This window comes from Pongo abelii, chromosome X (genome assembly GCF_028885655.2).
Source record: "Pongo abelii isolate AG06213 chromosome X, NHGRI_mPonAbe1-v2.0_pri, whole genome shotgun sequence".
NCBI lineage: Eukaryota > Metazoa > Chordata > Mammalia > Primates > Hominidae > Pongo > Pongo abelii.
Window position 1 is genome coordinate 58,374,974 of NC_072008.2, and position 19,587 is coordinate 58,394,560.

Sequence of the window (19,587 nt, forward strand, 5' to 3'; positions counted from 1 at the left end):
ATGACTGGCCAATTTCTTGTCTTTTTATTTTATTTTTTTAAATAATAACTATTCTAACTGGGATGAGTGGATAACTCACTGTGGTGTTGATTTGCATTTCCCTGGTGCTTAGTGATGTTGAGCCTTTTTTCATATACTTGCTGCCTGTTTGTGTGACTCCTTTTAAGAAATATCTATTCGAATCCTTTGCCCATGTTTTGATTGGATTATTTGTGTGTTTCCTATTGAGTTGCTTGCATTGATTACATAGTTTCATATTAATCTCTTGTCAGATGCATAGTTTGTGAATATTTCCTCATTCTGTAGGTTATTTCTTCATTCTATTGTTTCCTTTAAGATGTAAAAGCTTTTTGGCTTGATATTATCCCATTCATCTATTTTAGTTTTGGTTGTTTGTGCTTTTGAGGTCCTATTTGAAAAATTCTTTCCCAGACCAATATCATGAATTGCTTCCCCTGTGTTTTCTTCAAGGATCTTTTTAGTTTCATGTTTTATATTCAAGTCTTTAATCCATTTTGAGTTGATTTTTATATGTTGGGAGAGAGAAGCACCTAGTTTCTTTCCCCTGCTTGTGGATATTCAGTTTTTCTGGCACCATTTATTGCAGAGACTTTCCATTCCCCAATGTGTGTTATTGGTACATATGTCAAAAACTAGTTGGCTATAATTGTATGGATTCATTTTTGGGGTCTCTATTCTCCTCCATCAGTCTATGGATCTGTTTTCATGTTAGTACTATGCTATTTTGTTTACTATTGCTTCATAGAAAATTTAAAAGCAAGGTAATATAATGCATCTGGCTTTGTTCTTTGTGCTCGAGATTGTTTTGGCTGTTTGGAATCATGTGGTTCTGTACAAATTTAGGATATATATATTTTATATATATTATATATGGTATATATATTATATGTATACTATATAAATATATAGTATATATAATCTATATTTATGTACAATATATAATAATATAGTATATAAATATATAATAATATATAATATATTATTAATAATATTAATACTATATAATCATATATAATATTATAATCTTATATAATATACATATTATATATTATATTTATATATACATTTTATATATTAAAAAATATATATATTTTACTTCTGTGAGGAAAGTCCTTAGTATTTTGATAGAGATTGCATTGTATCTGTATATTGCTTTGGGTTGTACGGACATTTTAACAACAATAACTCTACAAATCTATGAGCATGGGTTAACTTTACATTTATTAGTATCCTCTTCAATTTCTTTCATCCATGTTTTATTATTTTTTTACTGTAGAGATCTTTCACCTCCTTGGTTAAATTTATTTCTAAGTATTTTTTGAAATTTTTTGAAATTTTTGTAGCTATTGTAAAAGGGATAGATTTCTTGATTTCTTTTTCAGATAGTTTGCTGTTGCTGTTGCTACTAATTTTTGTATATTAGATTTGTAACTTGAGGTTTTACTGAATTCATTTATCAATACTACCAATTATTTTTCTTTGGTTGAGTCTACAGGGTTTTATACATATAAGATCATGTTATTGTAGAAAAGGACTTCCTCCTGTCCAATTTGAATGACCTTTATTTCTTTCTCTTGTGTAATGATTCTACCTACGACTCACAGTACCATGTTGAGCAGAAGAGAGAATGGACATCCTTGTCTTCTCTTGGATTTTAGAAAAAAAAGCATTCAACTTTTCCTTATTCAACATGATGTTAGCCGTGGGTCTGTCATTTTATTTATTTACTTATTTATATTTGAATATTTTAACTTTTATTTTAGGTTCAGGTTTTTTATATGGGTAAACTCATGACTTGGAGTTTTAGTGTACGGATTTTTTTTTTATTATACTTTAAGTTTTAGGGTACATGTGCACAATGTGCAGGTTTGTTACATATGTATACATGTGCCATGCTGGTGTGCCGCACCCATTAACTCGTCTTTTAATATTAGGTATATCTCCTAATGCTATCCCTCCCCCCTCCCCCTACCCCACAACAGGCCCCAGTGTGTGATGTTCCCCTTCCTGTGTCCATGTGTTCTCACTGTTCAATTCCCACCTATGAGTGAGAACATGTGGTGTATGGTTGTTTGTCCTTGTGATAGTTTGCTGAGAATGATGGTTTCCAGCTTCATCCATGCCCCTACAAAGGACATGAACTCATCACTTTTTATGGCTGCATAGTATTCCATGGTGTATATGTGTCACATTTTCTTAATCCAGTCTATCATTGTTGGACATTTGGGTTGGTTCCAAGTCTTTGCTATTGTGAATAGTGCCGCAATAAACATACGTGTGCATGTGTCTTTATAGCAGCATGACTTATGATCCTTTGGGTATATACCCAGTAATGGGATGGCTGGGTCAAATGGTATTTCTAGTTCTAGATCCCTGAGGAATCGCCACACTGACTTCCACAATGGTTGAACTAGTTTCCAGTCCCACCAACAGTGTAAAAGTGTTCCTCTTTCTCCACATCCTCTCCAGCACCTGTTGTTTCCTGACATTTTAATGATCACCATTCTAACTGGTGTGAGATGGTATCTCATTGTGGTTTTGATTTGCATTTCTCTGATGGCCAGTGATGATGAGCATTTTTTCATGTGTCTTTTGGCTTCATAAATGTCTTCTTCTGAGAAGTGTCTGTTCATATCCTTCGCCCACTTATTGATTGGGTTGTTTGTTTGTTTCTTGTAAATTTGTTGGAGTTCATTGTAGATTCTGGATATTAGCCTTTTGTCAGATGAGTAGATTGCAAAAATTTTCTCCCATTTTGTAGGTTGCCTGTTCACTCTGATGGTAGTTTGTTTTGCTGTGAAGAAGCTCTTTAGTTTAATTAGATCCCATTTGTCAATTTTGGCTTTTGTTGCCATTACTTTTGGTGTTTTAGACATGAAGTCCTTGCCCATGCCTATGTCCTGAGTGGTATTGCCTAGGTTTTCTTCTAGGGTTTTTATGATTTCAAGTCTAACATTTAAGTCTTAATCCATCTTGAATTAATTTTTGTATAAGGTGTAAAGAAAGGACCCAGTTTCAGCTTTCTACATATGGCTAGCCAGTTTTCCAACACCATTTATTAAATAGGGAATCCTTTCCCAATTTCTTGGTTTTGTCAGGTTTGTCAAAGATCAGATGGCTGTAGATATGTGGCTTTATTTTTTAGGGCTCTGTTCTGTTCCATTGGTCTATATCTCTGTTTTGGTACCAGTACCATGCTGTTTTGGCTACTGTAGCCTTGTCATATAGTTTGAAGTCAGGTAGCATGATGCCTCCAGCTTTGTTCTTTTGGCTTAGGATTGACTTGGCAATGCGGGCTCTTTTTTGGTTCTATATGAACTTTAAAGTAGTTTTTTCCAATTCTGTGAAGAAAGTCATTGATAGCTTGCTGGGGATGGCATTGAATCTATAAATTACCTTGGGCAGTATGGCCGTTTTCACGATATTGATTCTTCCTATCCGTGAGCATGGAATGTTCTTCCATTTGTTTGTGTCCTCTTTTATTTCCTTGAGCAGTGGTTTGTAGTTCTCCTTGAAGAGGTCCTTCACATCCCTTGTAAGTTGGATTCCTAGGTATTTTCTTCTCTTTGAAGCAATTGTGAATGGGAGTTCACTCATGATTTGGCTCTCTGTCTGTTATTGTATAAGAATGCTTGTGATTTTTGCAGATTGATTTTGTATCCTGAGACTTTGCTGAAGTTGCTTATCAGCTGAAGGAGATTTGGGGCTGAGATGATGGGGTTTTCTAAATATGCAATCATGTCATCTGCAAACAGGGACAATTTGACTTCCTCTTTTCCTAATTGAATACCCTTTATTTCTTTCTCCTGCCTGATTGCCCTGGCCAGAACTTCCAACACTGTGTTGAATAAGAGTGGTGAGAGAAGGCATCCTTGTCTTGTGCCAGTTTTCAAAGGGAATGCTTCCAGTTTGTGCCCATTCAGTATGATATTGGCTGTGTGTTTGTCATAGATGGTCCTTATTATTTTGAGATACGTCCCATCAATGTGTACAGATTGTTTTGTTGTCTGGGTGCTAAGCACAGTACCCAAAGTTTTTTTCCCCTGGACCTCTTTCTCCTCCCACCCTCCTCCTTCAATCAGGCCTCACAGTGTGTTGTTCCCCTCTTTCTGCCCATGGGTTATTATTATTTAGCTCCCAATTATAAGTGAAAACATAGGTTTGGTTTTCTGTTCCTGTATTAGTTTGCTAAGGATAATGTCCTCTGATTCCATTCATGTTCCTGAAAAGGACATGATTTCATTTTTTTTTAATGGATGCTTAGTATTCCATCGTGTGTATGTACCACATTTTCTTTATCCAGTCTGCAGTAGATGAGCATTTAGGCTGATTTCATGCCTTTGCTATTGTGAATAGAGCTACAATCAACATATGCTTGCATGTGTTTTCGTGGTGGAAAGATTTATATTTATTTGGGTTTATATCCAGTAGTGGGATTGCTGGGTCAAATGGTAGTTCTGTTTTTCATTCCTTGAAGAATCACCACACTGCTTTCCACAATGGTTGAACTAATTTACACTCCCACCAGCAGTGTATAAGCGTTCCCTTTTGTCCACAACCTCACCAGCATCTGTGATTTTTTAACTTTTTAATAATAGCTATTCTGACTAGTGTGAGATGGTACCTCATTGCTGCTTTGATTTGCATTTCTCTAATGATTAGTCATGATGAGCATTTTTTCATATGCTTGTTGGCTTGTATGTATATGCTTGTATGTCTTCTTTTGAAACGTGTCGGTTTATGTCCTTTTCCCACTTTTTAGTGAGGTGGGTTGTTTGATTTTTGCTTGTACGTTTAAGTTCCTTGTAGATTTTGTATATTAGGCCTTTGTCACATATATAGTTTGCAAATATTTTCTTCCATTCTGCAGGTTTCCTATTTACTCTGTTGATAGCTTCTTTTGCTGTGCAGAAGTTCTTTAGTTTAATTAGGTCTTATTTGTCTACTTTTGCTTTTGGTGTTTTTTTCAAAAAATCGTTGTCAGTTCCTATGTCCAAAATGGTATTTCCTAGGGTATCTTCCAGGGTTTTTATAGTTTTAGAGTTTTACGTTTTGGTCTTTAATCCACCTTGAGTTGGTATTTATTTATTTATTTATTTATTTTTGCAACGGAGTCTCACTCTGTTGCTAGGCTGGAGTGCAGTAGTGTGATCTCGGCTCACTGCAACCTCCACCTCCCGGGTTCAAGTGATTCTCCTGCCTCACCTTTCCGGCATATGGATTTTATGTATGGCATAAGTCTAGTTTCAGTCTTCTTCATATGGCTAACCAGTTATCACAGCACCATTAATTTAATAGGGAGTCTTTTCCCTCTTGCTGGTTTCTGTCAGATTTATCAAAGATCCAATGGTTGTAGGTATGTAGCTTTATTTCTGTGCTCACTATTCTGTCCCATTGGTCTATGTGTCTGTTTTGGTATCAGTTCCATGCTGTTTTGATTACTGTATCCTTGTAGTACAATTTGAAGTCGGTCAATGTGATTCCTTCAGCTTTGCTCTTTTTGCCTAGGATTGCCTTGTGTATTCAGGCTCTTTTATTAGCTCCATATGAATTTTTGAGTAGTTATTTCCATTTCTGTGTAGAATGTCATTGGTAGTTTGATAGGAATAAAATTGAATCTGTAAATCGTTTTGAGGTGTATGGCCAGTTTACCAATATTGATTCTTCCCTTCCATGAACATGGAATGTTCTTCCAATTGTTTGGGTCATCTCTGATTTCTTTGAGGAATGTTTTTTAATTCTCATAGTAGAGATCTCTCACCTTGCTAGTTAGCTGTATTCCTAAGTTTTTTATTATTTCGTGGCAATTGTGAATGGGATTGTGTTCCTGATTTACCTCTTAGCTTGGGTGCTGTTAGTGTATAGGAATGCTACTAATTTTTGTACATTGATCTTGTATCCTGAAACTTTGCTGAAGTTGATTATCAACTCAAGGAGTTTCAGTGCAGAGACTATGGAGTTTTCTAGATACAGAATCATATTGTCTGCAAACAGGGTAGTTTGACCTTCTCTCTTCTTGTTTGGATGCCTGTTGTTTCTCTCTCATGCCTAATTGCTCTGGCCAGGAAATCGAATACTATGTTGAATAGGTGTGGTGGGAGTAGGCATCCTTGTCTTGTTCCAGTTTTCAAGGAAAATACTTCCAACTATTCCCCATTCAGTATAATGTTGGCTGTGGGTTTGTTGTAGGTGGCTCTTATTATTTTAGAGTATGTTCCTTCAAAGCTTAGTTTATTGAGGTCTTTTAAATATGAAGGGATGTTGAATTTTTATCAAAAGCCTTTTCTGCAACTATTGAGATAATCATCTGGTTTTGTTTTTAGTCCTGTTTATGTGATGAATCATATTTAATGATGTGCATATGGTGAACCAATCTTGCATGCTCAGGGGTAAAGACTACCTGATTATGGTGGATTAGCTTTCTGATGCACTGCTAGATTCGGTTGCTAGTATTATGTTGAAGATTTTTGCATCTATATTCATCAAGATTGTCAGCCTGAAGTTGTCTTTTTTGTTGTGTCTCTGCCAGGTTTTGGTATCAGGATGATGCTGGACTCATAGAATGAGTTGGGGAGGAGTCACTCCTCCTCAACATTATTTTGAATAGCTTCAGTAGGAATGTTATCAGCTCTTCTTTGTAAATGTGGTAGAATTTGGCTGTGTATCTATTTGGTCCTGGGCTTTTTTTTTTTTGGTTGGTAGGCCATTTATTACTGATTAAATTTCAGAGATCATTCTTGGTCTTTTCAGGGATTCAGTTTCTTCCTGGTTCAGTCTTGTGAGGATATATGTGTCCAGAAATGTATACATTTCTTCTAGATTTTCAAGTTTGTGTGCATAGAGGTGTTTATTATAGTCTCTGGTGTTTATTTGTGCATCTGTGGGGTCAGTGGTAATGTCACCTTTGTAATTTTTAACTGTGTTTATTTGAATCTTCTGTGTTTTCTTCTTTATTAGTCTAGCTAGTGGCCATTTATTTCATTATTTTTTTTTCAAAAACACCAACCCCTGGATTCATTATTCTTTTGTATAGTTTTTCATATCTCTATCTCCTTTAGTTCAGCTCTGATTTTGGTTATTTCTTATCTTTTGCTGGCTTTGGGGTTGGTTTCCTCTTGTTCTCTAGTTCTGCTAGTTGTGATGTTAAGTTGTGAATTTGAGATCTCTCTAAATTTTTGATGTGGGCATTTAGTGCTATAAATTTACATCTTAACACTGCTTTAGCTGTGTCCCAGAAATTCTGGTGTGTTGTGCCTTTGTTCTCATTACTTTCAAAGAACATCTTAATTTCCACCTTACTTTCATTATTTACCCAAGAGTCGTTCAGGAGCAGGTTGCTTTATTTCCATGTAATTGTATTATTTGTATCTTACTTTTGGCCTTGATTTTTATTTTCATTGCACTGTGATCCAACAGTGTGGTTGGTATGATTTGATTTTTTGTTTGTTTTTTAATTTGCTGAGGATTGTCTTATGTCCAATTGCATGGCTGATTTTAGAGTATATACCATGTTGCCATGAAGAGAATGTATATTCTGTTGTCTTTGCAGATATTTCTGTATGTGTCTATCAGGTCCATTTGGTCAAGTGTTAAGTTCAGGTCCTGAATCTCTTTGTTAATTTCCTGCCCCAGTGATCTACCAATTACTGTCTGTGGGGTGTTGAAGTCTCCCGCTATTATTGTGTGTGAATCTAAGTCTCTTCACAGATCCCAAAGAGTTTTTTTTATGAATCTGGGTCCACCTGTGTTGGGTATATATATATGTATATATACGTATATATACATATATATATACGTATATATATACACATATATATACGTATATATATATACACATATATATATACACATATATATGTGTATATATATATATATAATTCCCTTATTTGCCTTTTATAATCTGTTTGGTCTGAAATTAAGATTGCAAACCCTGTTTTTTTTATTTTTTTTTTCTGTTATCCATTTGTTTGGTAGATTTTTCTCTATCTCTTTATTTTGAGCTTATGGGTGTCATTGCATGTGAGATGGGTCTTTTGAAGACAGCATATCATTGGGTATTGCTTCTTTATTTGGCTTGATGCCTTGTGCCTTTTAATTAGGACATTTGGCCCATTTTTATTCAAGGTTAGTATTGATATGTGTGGATTTGATCCTGTCATCATGTTGTTAGCTTCTTATTATGCAGACTTGTTTGGATGATTACTTTGTAGTGTCTCTGGTCCATGTACTTAAGTGTGTTTATGTAGAGGTTGGTAATGGTCTTTCCTTTCTACATTTAGACCTTCTTTCAGGAGCTCTTACACTGCAGGTCTGACAGTAATGAATTCCCTCAACATTTGCTTGCCTAAAAAGTATCTAATTTGTTGGGTGTGGTGGCTCACACCTGTAATCCCAGCACTTTGGGAGGCTGAGGTGGGCAGATCACGAAGTCAGGAGATGGAGACCATCCTGGCTAACATGGTGAAACCCTGTCTCTACTAAAAATACAAAAAAATTAGCCAGGCATAGTGGCGGGAGCCTGTAGTCCCAGCTACTACGAAGGCTGAGGCATGAGAATGGCGTGAACCCAGGAGGTGGAGATTGTAGTGAGCTGAGATCACGCCAATGCACTCCAGCCTGGGCGACAGAGCCAGACTCCCTCTCCAAAAAAAAAAAAAGGATCTTATTTCACCTTCAGTTATGAAGCTTAGTTTGGCTAAATAAGAAGTTCTTGCTTGATGCCATTGCTTTTGGTGCTTCAGACATGAAGTCCTTGCCCATGCCTAGGTCCTGAATGGTATTGCCTCGGTTTTCTTCTAGGATTTTTATGGTTTTAGGTCTAACATTTAAGTCTTTATTCCATCTTGAATTAATTTTTGTATAAGGTGTAAAGAAGGGACCCAGTTTCAGCTTTCTACATATGGCTAGCCAGTTTTCCAACACCATTTATTAAATAGGGAATCCTTTCCCAATTTCTTGGTTTTGTCAGGTTTGTCAAAGATCAGATGGTTGTAGATATGCAGCATTATTTCTTAGGGCTCTGTTCTGTTCCATTGGTCTATATCTCTGTTTTGGTACCAGTACCATGCTGTTTTGGTTACTGTAGCCTTGCAGTATAGTTTGAAGTCAGATAGCATGATGCCTCCAGCTTTGTTCTTTTGGCTTAGGATTGACTTGGCAATGTGGGCTCTTTTTTGGTTCCATATGAGCTTTAAAGTAGTTTTTTCCAATTCTGTGAAGAAAGTCATTGGTAGCTTGATGGGGATGGCATTGAATTTATAAATTAGCTTGGCAGCATGGCCATTTTCATGATATTGATTCTTCCTATCCATGAGCAGCTGAAGGAGATTTGGGGCTGAGATGATGGGGTTTTCTAAATATACAATCACGTCATTTGCAAACAGGGACAATTTGACTTCCCCTTTTCCTAATTGAATACCTTTTATTTCTTTCTCCTGCCTGATTGCCCTGACCAGAACTTCCAACACTATGTTGAATAGGAGTGGTGAGAGAGGACATCCCTGTCTTGTGCCCGTTTTCAAAGGGAATGCTTCCAGTTTGTGCCCATTCAGTATGATATTGGCTGTGGGTTTGTCATAAGTAGCTCTCAGTATTTTGAGATACGTCCCATCAATATCTAATTTATTGAGAGTTTTTAGCATGAAGGGCTGTTGAATTTTTTCAAAGACGTTTTCTGCATCTATTGAGATAATCATGTGGTTTTCATCTTTGTTTCTGTTTATATGTTGGATTGCATTTATTGATTTGTGTACGTTGAACCAGGCTTGCATCCTAGGGATGAAGCCCACTTGATCATGGTAGATAAGCTTTTTGATGTGCTGCTGGATTCAGTTTGCCAGTGTTTTATTGAGGACTTTTGCATTGATATTCATCAGGGATATCGATCTAAAATTCTCTTTTTTTTTTGTTGTGTCTCTGCCAGGCTTTGGTATCAGGATGATGCTGGCCTCATAAAATGAGTTAGGGAGGATTCCCTCTTTTTCTATTGATTGGAATAGTTTCAGAAGGAATGGTACCAGCTCCTCCTTCTACCTCTGGTAGATTTTGGCTGTGAATCCATCTGCTCCTGGACTTTTTTTGGTTGGTAAGCTATTAATTGTTGTTTCAATTTCAGAGGCTGTTATTGGTCTATTAAGAGATTCAACTTCTTCCTGGTTTAGTCTTGGGAGGGTGTATGTGTCGAGGAATTTATCCATTTCTTCTAGAACTTTTAGTTTATTGGTGTAGAGGTGTTTATAGTATTCTCTGATGGTAGTTTGTATTTCTGTGAGATCGGTGGTGATATCCCCTTTATCATTTTTTATTGCATCTATTTGATTCTCCTTTCTTTTCTTCTTTATTTGTCTTGCCAGCTGTCTATCAATTTCATTGATCTTTTCAAAAAATTGACAAATGGGATGTAATTAAACTAAAGAGCTTCTGCACAGCAAAAGAAACTACCATCAGAGTGAACAGGCAACCTACAAAATGGGAGAAAATCTTTGCAACCTACTCATCCGACAAATGGCTTATATCCAGAATCTACAAAGAACTCAAACAAATTTACAAGAAAAAAACAAACAACCCCATCAACAACTGGATGAAGGATATGAACAGACACTTCTCAAAAGAAGACATTTATGCAACCAAAAGACACAAGAAAGAATGCTCATCATCACTGGCCATCCGAGAAATGCAAATCAAAACCACAATGAGATACCATCTCACACCAGTTAGAATGGTGATGATTAAAAAGTCAGGAAACAACAGGTGCTGGAGAGGAAGTGGAGAAAGAAGAACACTTTTACACTGTTGGTGAGACTGTAAACTAGTTCAACCATTGTGGAAGTTAGTGTGGCAATTCTTCAAGGATCTAGAACTGGAAATACCATTTGACCCAGCCATCCCATTACTGGGTATATACCCAAAGGATTATAAGTCGTGCTGCTATAAAGACACGTGCACACCTGTTTGTTGCAGCACTATTCACAATAGCAAAGACTTGGAACCAACCCAAATGTCCAACAATGATAGACTGGATTAAGAAAATGTGGCACATATACACCATGGAATACTATGCAGCCATTAAAAATGATGAATTCATGTCCTTTGTAGGGACATGGGTGAAGCTGGAAACCATCATTCTCAGCAAACTATCGCAAGGACAAGAAACCAAACACCGCATATTCTCACTCATAGGTGGGAATTGAGCAATGAGAACACATGGACACAGGAAGGGGAACATCACACACTGGGGCTTGTCGTTGGGTGGGGGGAGGGGGGAGAGATAGCATTAAGAGATATACCTAATGTAAATGACGAGTTAATGGTTGCAGCACACCAACATGGCACATGTATACATACGTAACAAACCTGCACGTTGTGCACATGTACCCTAGAAATTAAAGTATATTAATAAAAAAAAGAAAAAAAAAGAAATTCTTACTTGAAATTTCTTTCAGTTAAGAATGTTCAATATAGGCCCTCAATCTCCTATGGCCTGTAATGTTTTTTCTGAGAGGTCCACTGTTATTCCAATGTGCTTTGTAGGTAACTTTCTTTTCTCTCTAACTGCCTTTAACATTTTTTTAAAATTTCTTATTTGAAGAATATGATGATTATGTGTCTTGCGAATGATCTTTTTGTGAAGTATCTTGTGGGGGTTCTCTGCATTTCCCGAATTTGAATGTTGGCCTCTTTATTTAGGTTGGGAACGTTCTCAAGGATGATGTCCTGTAATATGTATTCAAAGTTGCTACCCTTATCCCTATCTCTTTCAGCAATGCCAGTGATTCGTGTATTTGGTCTCTATACATACTTCTATATTTTTTGAAAATTTTGTTCATTCCTTTTCTTTCTTTTTTTCTTTATTCTTGTCTGACTATCTTATTTCAGAAAACCACTCTTCAAGCTCTGAGAGCCTTTACTCAGCCTGGTCTATTCTGCTGATAATACTTGTGGTTGCATCATGAAATTCTTCTTGTGTTTTTTCAGCTCTATCAGGTGAGTTATTTTCTTTTCTCTACTGGTTGTTTTGCCTGTGAGCTCTTGTATCCTTTTATTGTGATTCTTAGCTTCCTTGGACTGGGTTTTAATGTTCTGAATCTTGATAATCTTTGTTCCTATCCATATTCTGAATTCTATTTCTGTCATGTTAGTTGTATCAGCCCAGTTACAAAGCCTCATTGGAGAATTAGTAGGATCATTCGGAGAAGAGAAGGTACTCTGTCTTTTTGAGTTGCCAGAGTTTTTGTGCTGTTTTTTTTTTTTTTTCATTTCTGTGGACTGATGTTTCTTCAGTCTTTGAAATTGCTGTCCTTTAGATGAATTGTTTTGCTTCTTTCTTATTTGATGTCCTTGGTGTTTGATTATGGTATAAGGTGGGTTTTGTTGACTGGCTATGATTCTAGTTTTCTCCTGGGTCTTTGAGAAGCCCCCTCCAATTACTATCTTTGTATCCATGTTTATTTTGCTGGGTATTTTGGTCCACAAGGCTCCCTTAGGCTGAGGCTGCAGTTGGCCAAGAAGATGTGTCCTCACCAGGTCGGCCCTAATCTGCTGTCTGTGTGCTTTCTGGGAAAGTATAGGGTTGCATCCATCCATGGAGTTCAGGTGGTAGTGGAACAGCTGGTTTGGGAATTCTAGAGAGTGTGATCCATGTGGCTACAGGGGATGGGGTGGGTGGGGTTGCCAGCCCTGCTGTCTGGATGTTTCCAGGGCAACAGGAGACAGTGCCCCTTGGCAAAATTAAGGCAGACTGCTGGGCTAGAAGCTCTAACAGTTTTTCCCTGCTTGGTTATCAGTGGCAGGAGTGGGAAGGGTCATCCACCCTGCCATCTAGATGTTTTCCAGAATAACAGGAGGCTGTGTCCCCCACCTGAGTTCACACAGAATTGGGGCCATTTAGTGGGAAGCTGCAACAAGTGTTCCCCACCTGGCTACCAGAGGCGGGGGAAGGTGGAAACTTGTGCTCCACTGTCTGGGTGTTTCCTGGGAACACAGAAAGCTGCACCTTGCAGCTGAGCTCCCACCAAACAAGGCTTCTGGGCTAGATATTCTGGCAGGTATTATCTGCCTGGCTATCAGTGGTGGGGGTGGGTGGCATCTTGTGCTGATTTTGGGGTGTTTACTGTGACAACAGGGAGCTGCACCCTCCCCGCCACCCAACAGCTGAGTTCACACAGAAACAAGGCTGCTTGGCTAGAAGCTTCAGCAGGTATTGCCTACCTGGCCATCAGTAGTGGGGGCAGGTGGGGTCACTTGCTCTTCTCCCTGCTAAGCCCAAACACCCTGCTGTCAGGGTGTTTCCTGTGACAATAGGAAGCTGCACCCTCCAGCTGAGTTCACAAAGAAGCAAGGCCACTGGGCTGGAAGCTCTAGCAGGAATTGCCTGCCTGGCTACTAGTGGTGGGAGTGGGTGAGGTCTCTCCCTCTGCCATCTGGTGTTTCCTGTGACACAGGAAACTGCACCCTCCTGCTGAATTCACACAGAAACAAGGAAGCTGGGCCAGAGACTCTAGCAGGCCCGCCAGCCTGGCTACAAGTGGCAGGCACAGGTGAAGTCATGTGCTCTGATCTCCAGGTTTTTCCCATGACAACAGGAAGCTGCTCCCTCCAGCTGAGCTCACATAGAAGCAAGGCTTCTGGACTAGAAGGTCTAGCAGGCATTGCCCCCACTGGCTACAAGGGGCAGGGGCAAGTAGTCTTGTGCTTTGCTGTCCAGATGCTTCCTGTTACAACGGGAAGCTATGACCTCCAGCTGAGCTCACACAGCAGCCAGTCCACTGAGCCAGAGGGTCTAGTAGGCTTTGCCCATCTGGCTACCAGTGGTGAGGGTGGATGGGGTCTCATGCTCTGCCATCGGGGTGTTTCTTGCAAAAACAGGAAGCTGCATCCTCCAGGTGGGCTCACACAGCAGTGGAGCTGCTTGGCCAGAGGCTTTAACAGATACCAGCCACCTGGTTACCAATGGCAGGAGTGGCTAGGGTCTCAGGCTCTGCTGTTCAGGGTGGGTTTCCCATGGCAACAGGAAGTTGTGCCCTCCAGCTGAGTTCACACAAATGTGGGACTGCTGGCTGGCTGGCTACCAGTGCCAGAGATGGAAGTCGTGGCTGGCTGAGTTCATGCTGAATCAGGACTACTGGTCCAGAAGCTGGCACTGAGCACTGGCCAGGAAGCTGTGTTGGAGCAATGTCAGTGCTCTCCAGCACTACAACTGGAGCCTTTATTGTGGCTGTGGCACTTATGCTGGTCTGCTCTGGGACCCAAGGCTTGTGGGCATCCCCTTGGACTTGGGAATTGCCTCCTTAAAATTTTAGGGTGGCTCTCTGCCTGAGTCTAGAAGTGTGTTGGGGGAGGGTACAGGGTGTTCAGGGTTATTCTCCCTTTCCCCTTCTTTCACAGTCCCTGTGGGGAGCGTGAATCCCCCTGGGGGCTCTCACTTATTCTTTCCCATGTTGGGGAGGTTCCTTTGGCTCCCTACTGAGCCCAGACAGGCTGGTGCCAAGCTTCACTCCTCAGTGTTCTCTGTGTTCCCCTGCTGCCCTGATGGATCCTGATATAGTTTCTCAGATGAGTGGCCTGCAAAGTCTATGTGCACTAGCCCTTTTGTTTCCTCTCCGTGACAGTGGCACAAATGAGGTGCTTGTTATCCATCTTCTTATCCATGCCTCTGACTTTGTCATTTATGGCCTTTACCGCAAGGAAGTATGTTCTTTCTAGACCTAATTTCTTTTGTATTTTTCTAAAAACGGGATATAAAATTATATTGAATGTTCTTTCTGTATCTATTGAGAACACCATATATTTTTCCCTTCATTCTATTAATGTAATGTATCATGTATTCTGATTTACATATGTTGAACTATTCTTATATCCTTGTGATGAATACATATGGTCATGGTGAATTACTTTTTGATGTGCTGTTAAATTTGCTTTTATGGTGATTGCATGAGGAATTTTTTGTCTATGGTCATTGAGGATATTGACATGCAGTTTTTGCTGTGTTTTTGAAGAGTTTGGTGAAGAGGATGATGCTGCAATTGGAGCATGAGTTTGGAAAATTTTCCACCACATCAATTGTTTGAAACAGCTAAACTGTCTCTCAGAGAACAGTGCAATCGAACTAGAACTCAGGATTAAGAAACTCACTCAAAACTGCTCAACTACATGGAAACAGAATAACCTGCTCCTGAATGACTACCGGGTACATAACGAAATGAAGGCAGAAAGAAAGATTTTCTTTGAAACCAATGAGAACAAAGACACAACATACCAGAATCTCTGGGGCACATTCAAAGCAGTGTGTAGAGGGAAATATATAGCACTAAATGCCCACAAGAGAAAGCAGGAAAGATCTGAAATTGACACCCTAACATCACAAAAGAACTAGAGAAGCAAGAGAAAACACATTCAAAAGCTAGCAGAAGGCAAGAAATAACTAAGATCAGAGAAGAACTGAAGGAGATAGAGACACAAAAAACCCTTCAAAAAATCAATGAATCCAGGAGCTAGTTTTTTGAAAAGACCAACAAAATTGACAGACCACTATCAAGACTAATAAAGAAGAAAAGAGAGAAGAATCAAATAGATGCAATAAAAACTGATAAAGGGGATATCACCACCGATCCCACAGAAATGCAAACTACCATCAGAGAATACTATAAATACCTCTATGCAAATAAACTAGAAAATCTAGAAGAAATGGATAAATTCCTCAACACATACAGCCTCCAAAGACTAAACAAGGAGGAATTTGAATCTCTTAATAGACCAATAACAGGCTCTGAAATTGAAGCAATAATTAATAGCTTACCAACTGAAAAAAGTCCAGGACCAGAAGGATTCACAGCCGAATTCTACCAGAGGTACAAGGAGGAGATTGTATCATTCCTTCTGAAACTATTCCACTCAATAGAAAAAGAGGGAATCCTCCCTAACTCATTTCATGAGGCCAACATCATCCTGATACCAAAGCCTGGCAGAGACACAACAAAAAAAGAGAATTTTAGACCAGTATCCCTGATGAGCATCGATACAGAAAACCTCAATAAAGTACTGGCAAACCGAATCCAGCAGCACATCAAAAAGCTTATCTGCCATGATCAAGTGGGCTTCATCCCTGGGATGCAGGGCTGGTTCAACATAAGCAAATCAATAAAGATAATCCAACATATAAAGAGAACCAAAGACAAAAACCACATGATTATCTCAATAGATGCAGAAAAAGCCTTTGACAAAATTCAACAACCCTTCCTGCTAAAAACTCTCGATAAATTAGGTATTGATGGGAAGTATCTCAAAATAACAAGAGCTATCTATGAGAAACCCACAGCCAATATCATACTGAATGGACAAGAACTGGAAGCTTTCCCTTTGAAAACTGGCACAAGACATGGATGCCCTCTCTCACCACTCCTACTCAACATAGTGTTGGAAGTTCTGGCCAGGGCAATCAGGCAGGAGAAGGAAATAAAGGATATTCAATTAGGAAAAGGGGAAGTCAAATTGTTCCTCTTTGTAGATGACATGATTGTATATCTAGAAAACCCCATTGTCTCAGCCCAAAATCTCCTTAAGCTGATAAGCAACTTCAGCAAAGTCTCAGGATACAAAATCAATGCACAAAGATCACAAGCATTCTTATATACCAATAACAGACAAACAGAGAGCCAAATCATGAGTGAACTCCCATTCACAATTGCTTCAAAGAGAATAAAATACCTAGGAATCCAACTTACAAGGGATGTGAAGGACCTCTCCAAGGAGAATTACAAACCACTGCTCAATGAAATAAAAGAGGACACAAACAAATGGAAGAACATTCCATGCTCATGGATAGGAAGAATCAATATCGTGAAAATGGCCATACTGCCCAAGGTAATTTATAAATTCAATGCCATCCCCATCAAGCTACCAATGACTTTCTTCACAGAATTGGAAAAAAACTACTTTAAAGTTCATATGGAACCAACAAAGAGCCCACATTGCCAAGTCAATCTTAAGCCAAAAGAACAAAGCTGGAGGCATCATGCTACCTGACTTCAAACTATATGACAAGGCTACAGTAGCCAAAACAGCATGGTACTGGTACCAAAACAGAGATATAGACCAATGGAACAGAACAGAGCCCTCAGAAACAATGCTGCATATCTACAACTATCTGATCTTTGACAAACCTGACAAAACCAGGAAATGGGGAAAGCATTCCCTATTTAATAAATGGTGCTGGGAAAACTGGCTAGCCATATGGAGAAAGCTGAAACTGGATCCCTTCCTTACACCTTATACAAAAATTAATTCAAGATGGATTAGAGACTTAAATGTTAGACCTGAAACCATAAAAACCCTAGAAGAAAACCTAGGCAATACCATTCAGGACGTTGGCATGGGCAAGGACTTCATGTCTAAAACACCAAAAACAATGGCAACAAAAGCCAAAATTGACTAATGGGATCTAACTAAACTAAAGAACTTCTGCACAGCAAAAGAAACTACCATCAGAGTGAACAGGCAACCTACAGAATGGGAGAAAATTTTTGCAATCTACTCATCTGACAAAAGGCTAATATCCAGAATCTACAATGAACTCCAATAAATGTACAAGAAAAAAATGAAAAACCGTGTCAAAAAGTGGGCGAAGGATATGAACAGACACTTCTCAAAAGAAGACATTTATGCAGCCAAAAGACATATGAAAAAATGCTCATCATCACTGGTCATCAGAGAAATGCAAATCAAAACCACAATGAGATACCATCTCCTACCAGTTAGAATGGTGATCATGAAAAAGTCAGGAAATAACAGATGCTGGAGAGGATGTGGAGAAAGAGGAACACTTTTACACTGCTGGTGGGACTGTAAACTAGTTCAACCATTGTGGAAGTCAGTGTGGCGATTCCTCAGGGATCTAAAACTAGAAACACCATTTGATCCAGCCATCCCATTACTGGGTATATACCCAAAGGATTATAAATCATGCTGCTATAAAGACACGTGGACACATATGTTTATTGTAGCACTATTCACAATAGTAAAGACTTGGATCCAACCCAAATGTCCAACAATGATAGACTGGATTAAGAAAATGTGGCACATATACACCATGGAATACTATGCAGCCATAAAAAATGATGAGTTCATGTCCTTTGTAGGGACATGGATGAAGCTGGAAACCATCATTCTCAGCAAACTATCGCAAGGACAAAAAACCAAACACCGCATGTTCTCACTCATAGGTGGGAATTGAACAATGAGAACACATGGACACAGGAAGGGGAACATCACATCCCGGGGCTTGTTGTGGGGTGGGGGTAGGGAGGGATAGCATTAGGAGATATACCTAATGCTAAATGACAAGTTAATGGGTGCAGCACACCATCATGGCACATGTGTACATATGTAACAAACCTGCACGTTGTGCACATGCACCCTAAAACTTAAAGTATAAAAAAAATTATAAAAAACAATTGGTATTAATTTCTGCATAAATATTTGGTAGAATTTAGTAGTGAAATAATCAGGTACTTGGCTTTTGTCTAGTGAGAGTCTTTTTGTTACTGTTTCAATCTTAGTACTCATTATCATTTTCTTCAGGTTTTCAATTTCTTCATGATTAAATCTTGATAGGTTGTATGCTTCCAGGAATTCATTTCTACAGCGTTTTCTAGTTTGTTAGCATGTAGTCTCTAATGATGCTTTTTATTTCTGTGATATTAGTTATGGTGTGTCGTTCATCTCTGATTTCATTTAAGTTATTTCTATTTTAGTGTAGCTAAAGGATTTTTAAAATTATGTTATATTTTCAAAAAAAGAACTATTCTTGTTGATCTTTTGTGTGGTTTCTATAGTCTGTACTTTTTAAAATTTCTGTTGTGATCCTTATTATTTCTTTTCTTTTGCTGACTTTTGACTTAGTTTTCCTTTTGTTTGTTTTTCTAGCTCCTTGAAGTAGAATGCTAGGTTATTTATTTGAAAACTTGAACAAAACAAATACTGTTCATTGCTGAATGTGGAGGTGTTGAAAACCCCTACTATTATTGTATAAAGTACATCTCTGCCTTTAAGTCTATTAATATTTGCTTTATAAATTCAGCTGCTTTTATTTGGGGTGCATACATATTTGTAATTGTTATATCCTCCTGCTCTATTGACATCTTTATCATTCTATAATGGCCTTTTTTGTTTCCTTATACAGCTTTTTGGTTAAGGGCTATTTTATCTGACATAAGTATAGCTACTCCTGCTCTTTTTTGATTTCTATTTGCATGGAATATTTATTTTCATCCCTTCACTTTTAGTTTGTGAATTTTCTTACAGATGAAGTGAGGCTCTTGTAGCAGTAGATATTTGGGTCTTGGGTCCTGTTTATTCTTTTTTCCCAATTCAGCCACTCCATGATTTTAATTGGAGAATTTCATTAATTCATATTCAAGGTAATTATTGATAAGTAAGGGCTTACTACTGCCATTTTGTTGTTTTCTATTTGTTTTGTAGGTTATTTCTTTTTCTCTTACGATTTTTATTTGTGGTTAAATGCTTTCCTTTAGTAGTATGTTTTGATGTCTTGCGTTTTATTTTTGGTGTCAT